The following is a 10,243-nucleotide window of genomic DNA, read 5'->3' as shown; positions in this document are numbered from 1 at the left end:
CAGAACGGGCCCGGGAACGGGGCCTTTGCCCCGCAGGCACGCTTGGAGCGCACCCGCGGTGCTGATTTAACTTTCTCCTGATGGCCCCAGTGGAATGCGGGTCTGCCTGCACAGCGCTGTCAGAGGCGGGCTCCGTGCTAGAGCGTACACTTCACAATCCCAGTTCTGAGCACGTCGTGCTCGCTCACCCCGCATGGGAAACTTGGAAACCGACCTGCCGATCTCTGCCAGAGTTGTGTGTCCAGATAAAGACAGCAAAACGGAGGCAGGAAGGCACATAGAGTATTACTCACTTCCCCAGAGGCAGCTCAGCCACAAGTTGAGCAGTGCCTGCTGCCCCTGAGCCCGGCCGAATACTTACAGCATATCTCCAGTACTTCAAAAACACTCGAACCTGTGCAGTGGAACAAGCACAGACAATTACAGGGTTAGTTCAGTGTCAACAAACGCTCACATGCTGGCGTATAAATATGTGAAACATACAGCTGGTATTCAGTGATACAAGGAAAAAAAAAGAGATCTCTTCAACTATTCGATTCAGTAAGACACCATTAAAAGCTGGACCACTCAGATTTGTCTGAAATAGCAACAAATACAAGGCAGATGTACACAAATAATCCAGCTAATTTTTAATTCAAAAATTTGATAAAAGGTAATTTTTATTCTGACTTTGCTCCACTTTTACAAAAATGAAACCTCCTGAAAAAAAAATTAGTAAAACAAAAGCTAACTTTCCTAGTGGAAACCTGAATGGTATTTTTAAACATATCCTTCATAAAAATACATATTCTTTTTTCCATTCAAAAGTTAATAACTTTTTCCAAGAGCATAGCTGTCAGCTGGGCAGTGAAAGTAATATTCTCAAAAACAACCCTGGGGAGCATTTTTTCACATTTCCAATTTTTCCAGTTTTGGAGGATTTGCACCAAAGCATGTTGTTTTCAGATGTTTACAGGAGGTGTTTCAGTGTTACGTTTACAGTACAGATGTGGTCCAGAATATTACCTAAATTTCATAAATGCTTTTGTTGTCTGGAGCTACTGAAAACAGTGAAAAATCACAGCTTTAGGGTTGGAAGGGACCTCTGGATATTACCCAGTCCAATCCCCTGCCAGGAGTTGGGTCACCTAGAGCAGGTTGCTCAGGAACATGTCCAGCTGGGTTTGGAATTCTCCAGAGAGGGAGATCCACAACCTCCCTGGGGAGCCTGTTCCGGTGCTCTGCTGCCCTCAATGTAAAGAAATTATTCTTTGTGTTGAGGTGCAACTTCTTGTGTTTTGTTATAATTCTCAGCCAGTCTGACTAACTGTAGGTGGCAAACTCTTGAGAAAGTAACTCCTGCTTTCAGGCCCATTTTTAGAGGAAAACTTTTTTATGCATTTAACTTTTTCCACATAAAATGGAACCAAAACCAGTAAAAATACTAGGATTAATGCAGTGAACAGATTTGCACCCTTACTTAAAATCACAGCGGACCCAGAGTTGCAGTTATTTGATCCTTTGAAATTTTGCATAGAAAACAGGAAGCACAGAGTCCAACACACAATTCCTCCAAATATAGTTCCATTATTAGGCCTAATATCAAAGCCAAAAGTGGCATGCCCAGGAAAACCCTGAGATTAGTTCACTTGGGTAGAGCATCATGCTAATGAGACCAAGTCACAGGCTTAATCCCTGCATTCACTTAAGAGTTGGACTCAATGATCCTTGTGGGTCCCTTCCAACTCAGAATATTCTGTAATTTTGTGAAAACATCCATGAAACCAGTGGGGGTGTTTCTTTTTAACCATGTAAAACGTTGATTGAAAAAATACCATTGCCAAGAACACCTGCAGGTACTTACCTGGTGACTTAGATTTACATGAGGAGCTTCTCTGCTCATACCTGGAAGTTTGACAGCTTCTCACCATAATGAAATTTGTGTTGGATTCCTAAATTTTCCTGGTATATGAAAACCCTGCCTGCTTCTGTTCCATTTATAGCCATTGCAGAATCACACTGAAGCCACAGCTGGACTTCTGTTCCTCCCAGCACATCCATGTAAAACCAGCAATTACAACAAGACCAACTACAGAGTAGCACAGATAAAGCAGCAAAAAATAAATTTAATTTGACAAATAGACTAAGAGACTATTTTTTGCTTTGGAGCTACTTATATACAGTTAAACAATCATATCCTAAACAAAGAACAAAAAATCTAGGAAACTCAACAGGAATCTTACCTTCAGTTTTATGATGCCTCACCCTTCCAAAGTGTGTACTCATTAGAAATTGAGGCTTGTCTGTAGAATTCACTGAACTTGAGCTATGAAATGCACCAGCTACAGCCCTAGAGGGTGGATCACTCTGGTCATGCAGCAAATGTCATCACTTGTAATAACAAACCAAGCCCCTTGTGCTGTGTCTGCCACAGCAGAATTCTGAAATTAACGAGCCACTCTTGGGGTTTCTCAGCAGTGTGCTTTTCAAGCCATTCCCTGCCCTTAGCCTGCTTGGTAAGGCTGCCAAGTTATTAATATATCTATATATAATAAAGATACTTCAGGAAAGAATTGCTGTCTGTATTTTATTCAAGGTAGTGCACAGCTGACTAGTGGCCTATTTGCCCTGCGAGATCCTTGGTAAAATAAAGCTATTTGGGGAAATACCTGTCTAATTAAAAGTTTATGCTATTTTTCCCTTTTATCAGTCAAATTCACTGTCTTAAAAGATAGGTTCCATTACAAAATGCAAGGCCTGTGTCTCTAAGGAGAAAAATGCAAGTCAGAAACTAATGAAAAGGAGATGATCACATATATGAAACTTTATTCAGAAAAATACTTTTCATATGTGACTGTCTCAGTCTTTAATATGCAGATTTGAGAGTCCTTCCATTCTACAAAAAGTAGCTTACCATCTAAAATGGTCATATGATTTCAGCAAAGAAACTTTACTAACATAACTAATGGTAATATTTTCTTTAAACATTCTTTCCAGTTATATCCTTTGTGCATATTCAAACTTTTTCAAATCTAGGCAGGGTAGCACTTCTTAAAATTGGGGTTAATCCCCCTTATATTTAAACTATTTCTAAAGTTAACTTTGATCCTGCTGATTCTTCAAACACTCCACTTCTTCTAAGTCAGGAAAACAAAAGGAGCAAACAAAGCATTTGCAAATCCAGTATGATTCACAGCACCAGAGGCAATGGGCACAAACTGAAATACTCTGAACATCAGGAAACACTTCTTCACTGTGAGAGTAACCAGGCACTGGCATCGGTTGCCCAGGGAGGTTGTAGAGTCTCCATTGTCCAAGACATCCAAAACCTGTCTGGACATGGACCTGAGCATGCGGTGGGCCTGCTGGATCAGACAGACAGATTCTGTGATACAGTTCTTTACCCTGGATCCAGTTCTATCCATGAATTGATGCTTCTTTCCCCCTCCCCCCCTCCTCACCCAGTCAAAAACCCAAAGTAACTAAATTTTAACTAATTTTTAATTCCTCCAGTTCTGCAAGATGGAAGACAAGTCTGATCCTACAGGCTTGACACAATGCATTTCAAGGCTTTTGAGGTTGAAATCACCTGCATTCTGCTTAATATTTGCCCAGATAGTTGCAGGCAGAGAACAAGTGGCAATGAGGAAGAATGAGGCTTTCCCAGGAATTCTTATGCTGTTGAATTTTATGTGTAGACTGAAGGTGTTAAATTCTTCTCTCAGTTTTGTTTTATGTCTGTGCTATAGCAACACTGCCTGTGAAAGAAAGGATATCAAACTGCTCATTTCTGTAAAGTATCTATGTTATAAGTATTTTTTTCCAATATCAGTCACTGGTGTTGCCTCTGCCTCTTCTCAGTCAACATCATCCCCAAACAACAGGAACATCCACCTCCAAAGAAACGACTCCAGAGCTGACTTTGTAAGAAAGAGGCACAAGAGAAGCAGCAGAAGGTAGTTTAGTTCACATTCTGTTACTACTTTACGTTTTTTTTCTAACTTATATTAGAAGGTTTGAACAGTTGTTTACCAGCTGAGGGTTCAGAGCAATCACTGTAGAATTCAATGTATTTGCAGTATGCTGTAGGCTAACGTGCAAGTATTGAAAGAGGACTGGAGGAGGAAAGCACTATTTTTGCATGCTCAGAAGACAGTGAAGTCACTTCCACATGTATTATGGAAATGCCAACTGAAAGCCATCCCAAACTGACTATTGTCACTCAGAAAATAGGCCCAACCTCGCAACAAAGAACTACAAATGGCACATGCTTACTGGCAAAAAAGCAGTGCTAAGATATTCAGAACCTATACCTTCGGTACAGATGAGACAGATGAGGAAACATAATGCGGCCTACAAGTCAGAAGTGGCATGGGGAAAACTAGAGGATAACTGCTCACTCATTCTTCCCGCAGAAGAACCAGGAAACATTAAATCAAACAGGCAGATAGCCAAACAAAAACCCCTACTTTTACACACATAGAGCTAAAGCTGGGGGAATGCATTGGCACATGAAGTTGTAGGTATTTCCATAAACCTCCAAAATAACTAATTAATGGAAGAAATACTCATCTAAAATTGCTAAATGCAGAGATAGAGATAATCATCCCAATTTAAATTTTGCAACAGAAATTAGTAGAGGAATTGCATAAACTGGGGGAGCATACCAGAACATAATATCATATCTATGCTTGCCCTATCTATGTATTTTTCTATTAGCCAATATCCACCACTGGAAATAGAATATTCTGCTCTTCAGTCTAACAATTGAAATACCTTGTCATTGCAGCAAGGAGAACACGCAATCACTAATCTCTTCCTTTCTTCCCAAATCCTTTCCACTTCTTGGAAAAGCATACATGCAAATGTTCCTCCAAATTCCCTCTAATCACATACTCCTCTTTCCACTATAGACCTATAAATCACAAGCTTCCTATACAAATAAGCCACAAGTTTATCAAGGGTGGAGGAACCATGAAAAAAGGCTTCCCAATCTGACCAAAAAACATTGCTTTACTATTGCTGTGGATACAAGGGCGAGAGTTAGGACACAACTGCTGCCTTTTCTATTCCTGTTATCCTAAGCATCTGATGCTTTAAAGCTCTTAGTGGAATGCTACCATTAGGTCAGTGCCTGGCAAAGCTCCATGGAAAGAGGAGACAAGATATTCAGCAAAGAAGTGACAGGAGAGTTACCCCATATCCTGCCCTATTTTCCTCAAATTAGTATGGAAAGGTTGGAGGAAGAATGTCCTAGTGCATTCTGCCATATGAGAAGGACTCATGCAAGAGAACTGCAGAGAGCATTCCTCATCAATATCCATCTTCAAAACATCTCCGAGTCATCTCAGGACAGTGGTGCTGTCCTGTCCACTTGCGCAGTGTGAGGTAGCCAAGTGCTGAAGCTGCAACTCACCAAATACAGCCACAAATGAAAGTGTCAATAGAGAACTTACTGCTGTATTTAGCCCTTCCTTCACCCCAGACACACATCCAGCTTGGCCCTTACATCCCTGCACTGCCTAGCAGCTGTAAGGATTCCAGTACTTGGCACCCTTGTAAAAGGCAGCTGAAGGGAAGAGACCTTTGGGATCCACTTAACCCCATGTAAGTTACTTACTGCGCTAAGCCCATCTCCGAAGGCAGACAGCATGTCACTGGGTCACAGAATGTTCTTCTGCAGCTCTGGGCATCTTTCCCAGGAGAGGGAAGCACAGCACACCACAGACACAATGGCCACAGCCATACAGGAGATGGACAGGTCATGGGCTGCTCTCCAGATGTAAGGCAAATATGGAGAGCACAGCTTGCATTCCCACAGCTAAGCTCTCACCCACCTTAACTTGTAATCCATGCCCAAATATTAAACTGCTGCCCAGGCTTTAGCTGTCAGACTGCATTAACCCTTTATGGTATGGATGATCAGTAGCCAGAAATTGGGCTTATGTCCCAGGCCTTTTTAGTTGGCTGGTAATTCCATGGCTGATTACTCAGGAAAGTGTCTGATGCAGCAGCTGCAATATACAGCTTTCAGGTCAAGTGTTCCAGGCTACTTAGCATGTAACCAAAGAACCTAAAAATCCTTTCAAGGATGGGTGAGCCCAAATAACCTTGTGTCTTCAAGGTCCTTGTAAGAATAGAACAAGCTCACACACACACATTTATGACCCTTGCCAGGTGCAAGGCAGAAGTGACTACCAAAATGCAGCATTTCTGCAGATCCCAAGAGCAGACAATACAACCTTTTCTGTACAAATGATTTTTTATTTTATTTCTTAAACATATGTGGAGAATGCTGCCCTATGGGAATTCTCATTTACAGCACAAACATCAGACCAGAGCACAGGGATAAACTCTGACTCTATCAGTACCTCAGACTGTGCTTGCTGCTTTTCAATAATCTTCTTTTCAAAGATCCACTCTCTACTTCTACATAGGCCTTGAGTGATACTAGAATTAGATCTTAACCTAAAATAGAGGTTCAGCACATGTGTATAACTTTTCCCTTTCCAGCTTGTGCAGCCTTACCAGGAATCTCCTCATAGTTTTGCACAGGGCAGTGCAGGCAACAAAACCTGTGCTCAAACCTGGTACAACTAATGCAGCTGTATTGTGCTGCTAGAAGCACAGGTTTAGATCTTTAGAGAAGCAAAGTTTTAATTTTTCACGGCAACTGGTAACTAGAAAAAATAAATTGCTATTCTGTGATCTGCAGGGGACAGATAAAGAATATTATGCTTTTAATCTGCTTTTTAAAAAATTGCAGTTAGTTTGGATCCTGTAAAAAATGTAAAACGTTGTTTATTTCTTTTTTAAAGTTCAGATCTTAAAATAGCAGTAAGTAAGAACATTTACAGGGAAGTTTCATTTTGAAAACTTAAACGTATTAGGGTCAATTTAAAAAAATCACTTTATGACTGGGTAAATACCTGGCTAATAAATCTGTGAACTTGTATATTGACACCACATTTAAATTAACCAAAACACTTCTAATAGCTCTTGTGTTTTCCAGCTGGAGTTATGTACCAATGGAGAGCAGTGTTTGGACGCACATACTGAGCAGCAAGAGGAGACAATGCAACTGTGTGAGAATATGCATTTTTACTGCCAATACATCAATTCTTAGTTACAGCAAAATCAATAAAAATAGCTGAGTGAGCATGTCCATAAAAAAACAGTTAAAATCACTGATGACAGTTAACTGCAGAAGTTTCTAAATTCTTTCAGACCCTTCCAGGTCAGGCATTTGTAGATTTTACTGCCACATCCACATCTTATGTGTCTCAGAAGAAAAATTATAAAATAATTCTTACCCAAGAGATGATCTTGTGTACACTAAAAGGCAAAGGTTTGTAATTTAGTGCCAACTTTTATCCCTTTAAACATCTATTAAAAGACCAGTCCTGGTTAGTAAGCTTGATGCATGAAAACTGTTACCAAATTTCAGATCAACAGTATTGATACAGACCTGCTGCAGCCAAAAGAGGCAGTGAGGAAAGTATAATTTTTTTTTAGTCTGAAAATATTTCAAACTGCTCCAGTCTCAGTGCAAAATGGTTAAAAGTAGAACCAGAATTAAGAAGGGAAAGCTATTAAAGTAGAAACTTATGTAAGCTATGCACAAAAACCCCCAATCTACACTAAAACAAAAAACAACACAACAAACCCCAAACGTGAGACATTCCTAGCTTAGAAGTTCACTTGCTTTCTACGGCCCAGCGAAGGTGACACAAATGGTTTCTTGCACGCTTAGGCTGATAGTAGTGCTGGTAACACATCAGCTTTCCCTCTGAGCCTCTGACATCCCAACTGCTAGTCAGATGTGTTAGCAAGCAATGAGTCTATGCACCCCAACAATGACTATGTTCATGTTAAGGTTAAATCCCAGCAAAAGGGGAGACTATCTCTGTGAACCACAGAAAATAAATGCTTCATAACTTACCATTGCTTGGCCCAAGACAGTATTTTCTATATTATTTATCTTAATCACCAAAGTTGAGCAGTAGGATTAGACTGTATATGAAATCAAGACAGCCCAGGAATTTTCTAAAACCTCATTACCATGCTTCTTTTGGAAGCTTTAGCAGAAGCTCAGAATGTTTTGCTTCCAGGGCCAGATGCCAATTCTGCTGATAGTCCTTTTTGCTGCTGCTATAGAAAAGGCTGTCATCTTCACAGACGTTAATTTCTGCCTTTTTAATGAATTCAAGGTGCCTGTTTCCCAGCCAAACTTCAAAACAGTCAGGGAGAGAAGAGCGAGTTCAACCAAGCCTATTTCTGCAAAATTGAGATATTTCTGAAAAATGGTTATGGCTTTTTGGAGAATATTATACAAAGTACAGTTGAGTTTTAGCCCTATTACATTAATTGTGAGTATAGAAAGGTTTTTATTTAAAATAATACTCACCTTCCACTTTTTTTCCTAACACCAACTTTATAGCCTGAAACTTTCCAGCAGAGAGCTCAGTATGAACACAGAAGTAGAGAAAGAAGTATTTCCCTTCCATATCTAAAACAACCTGAAGCCCTGCTAGGTGTCCTTACTGACAGATCTGCATTTGCAGGCTCTGTCTCTGATTTCTGAAGAGCAAATCCCGGCTGTCAAATCCCATCAATTACAGGAGCTGGTCTTTTCTTAAAACTCATCACATATTCCAATTTTGTTACTTTATCCTCGAGTCCCAGAGATCTTTCTTTTATTCCCTTCACAGAAGTTTCATATATTCTTACAGCCCTTCTGGGATTAATACTGAATGCTTATGTAGTAGTGTTACAGAATTTTATGGGTTTTTTATGTTTCACACATAACTGTTAAAAGGAAAGCAATATAGGACTAGTATAGAAGAGGAGGAATAGTATCTTTAAGAGACTGTGACAAAACTGAGTGCAATATAAAAGTTTTGGACACCAAGGTCCCAACCTTGGCCCAGAGTAAGAAATTTTATGGTGGGAGATAGAGCAGATTATCTGTAGAAGTTTGAGTTTTCTATAAAAGATGTAACTTCAGGAGAGACCAAATATGCATACTTCTTTTGTCATTTTAAATGCATTTTAGTAATTGATAGTCAACAATACTTTAGGATTTCCTGGTCTCACCTCAGTGAAAAAAATCACAACTAGAGAACTCCAAGTAGCCCTTAGGAAAAAAACCAGCAGACAAAACCAAGAGACAGAGTACCTCCAGGAGCGCTGCTCAGAATAACAGAATTCCTCTTCTTCTCTTACAGGAAGGTGAGAGAGTTTCATTATAGTGAACCATTCTGGTCACTCTCAAGCTTCTTCAACCAAAAACCAAAACTAAGTGGCTATTTTTCCCTTAAAAGTTAGTGCTGTCAGGCAAAGGCCATCAGGAAGTCAATGGTCCTTACGCCACAGGTTTCTTCACATCTGCAGCTCCTAGAAAATCACATTTGTTTATATTTGTAAGGTAAACGCTTTAGATTTTCCCATATCCACCACAGCTCAATAAAGGGACTGCACTTTTATAGAAAATACATCAAGCAGTTGCTACAGTTTTTCAGCATTATTTTTTCAATTATAAAACTAGAAACTACATAATACTCTCAGGAGAAAGTACTCATAGAATTTCCAGTCATCTTCTCATAGCATTTAAAAACACAGCAAAACACCTTACAGCCAAGTCCTGCCAGAGGATCACCATATTAAGATCTCTTTACACGGAAAAAAAGCTTCCAGCAGCCTTACATCCTGTATGTCAAATTAGCAGAACTATACTGAACAACTTCTTACTAGCAACAGAAATTAAGTTGAAGTACATGTAAATGAAGACAAGCCAGTTCAGACAAGTGTAAGAGTACTACTTCAGAAACATTTTCAAAAGCTTAGACACTATTCCCTGCCATGCAGATTTTTGAGGAAGCACTCAGCACTGAAATAGTATCTATTATAAATTGCTGTTTCAAGATGTTTTAGAGGTAACTCCTGTTCCTGCCATTAAATTTTTTATATTGTGTGGTTTATAATCTGTGAAACAGGAAGAGGGAAAGGAGCACTAATTCCCACAAACCAAACTTCTCTTTCTATTTGCAGTAGCAAATAGGCAGTTTAATAAAATTATCAGGATCAGAAACTACATAGTCCAACTACTTTCAGAAAATGCTTATTCTAATATACTCTGGGGAATGAATAATCATACCCTAAACTGTTTTAGTTATGAAGTCAAAATGACATTAAGAACTGCCCCTCACCATGTTTCAATATTGTACTTTTCTGGTGGAGTGCATGAAACAAAAGACAGCAATTT

Source organism: Camarhynchus parvulus, chromosome 3, assembly GCF_901933205.1.
Source record: "Camarhynchus parvulus chromosome 3, STF_HiC, whole genome shotgun sequence".
NCBI lineage: Eukaryota > Metazoa > Chordata > Aves > Passeriformes > Thraupidae > Camarhynchus > Camarhynchus parvulus.
Note: the sequence above shows the minus strand (reverse complement) of the source record.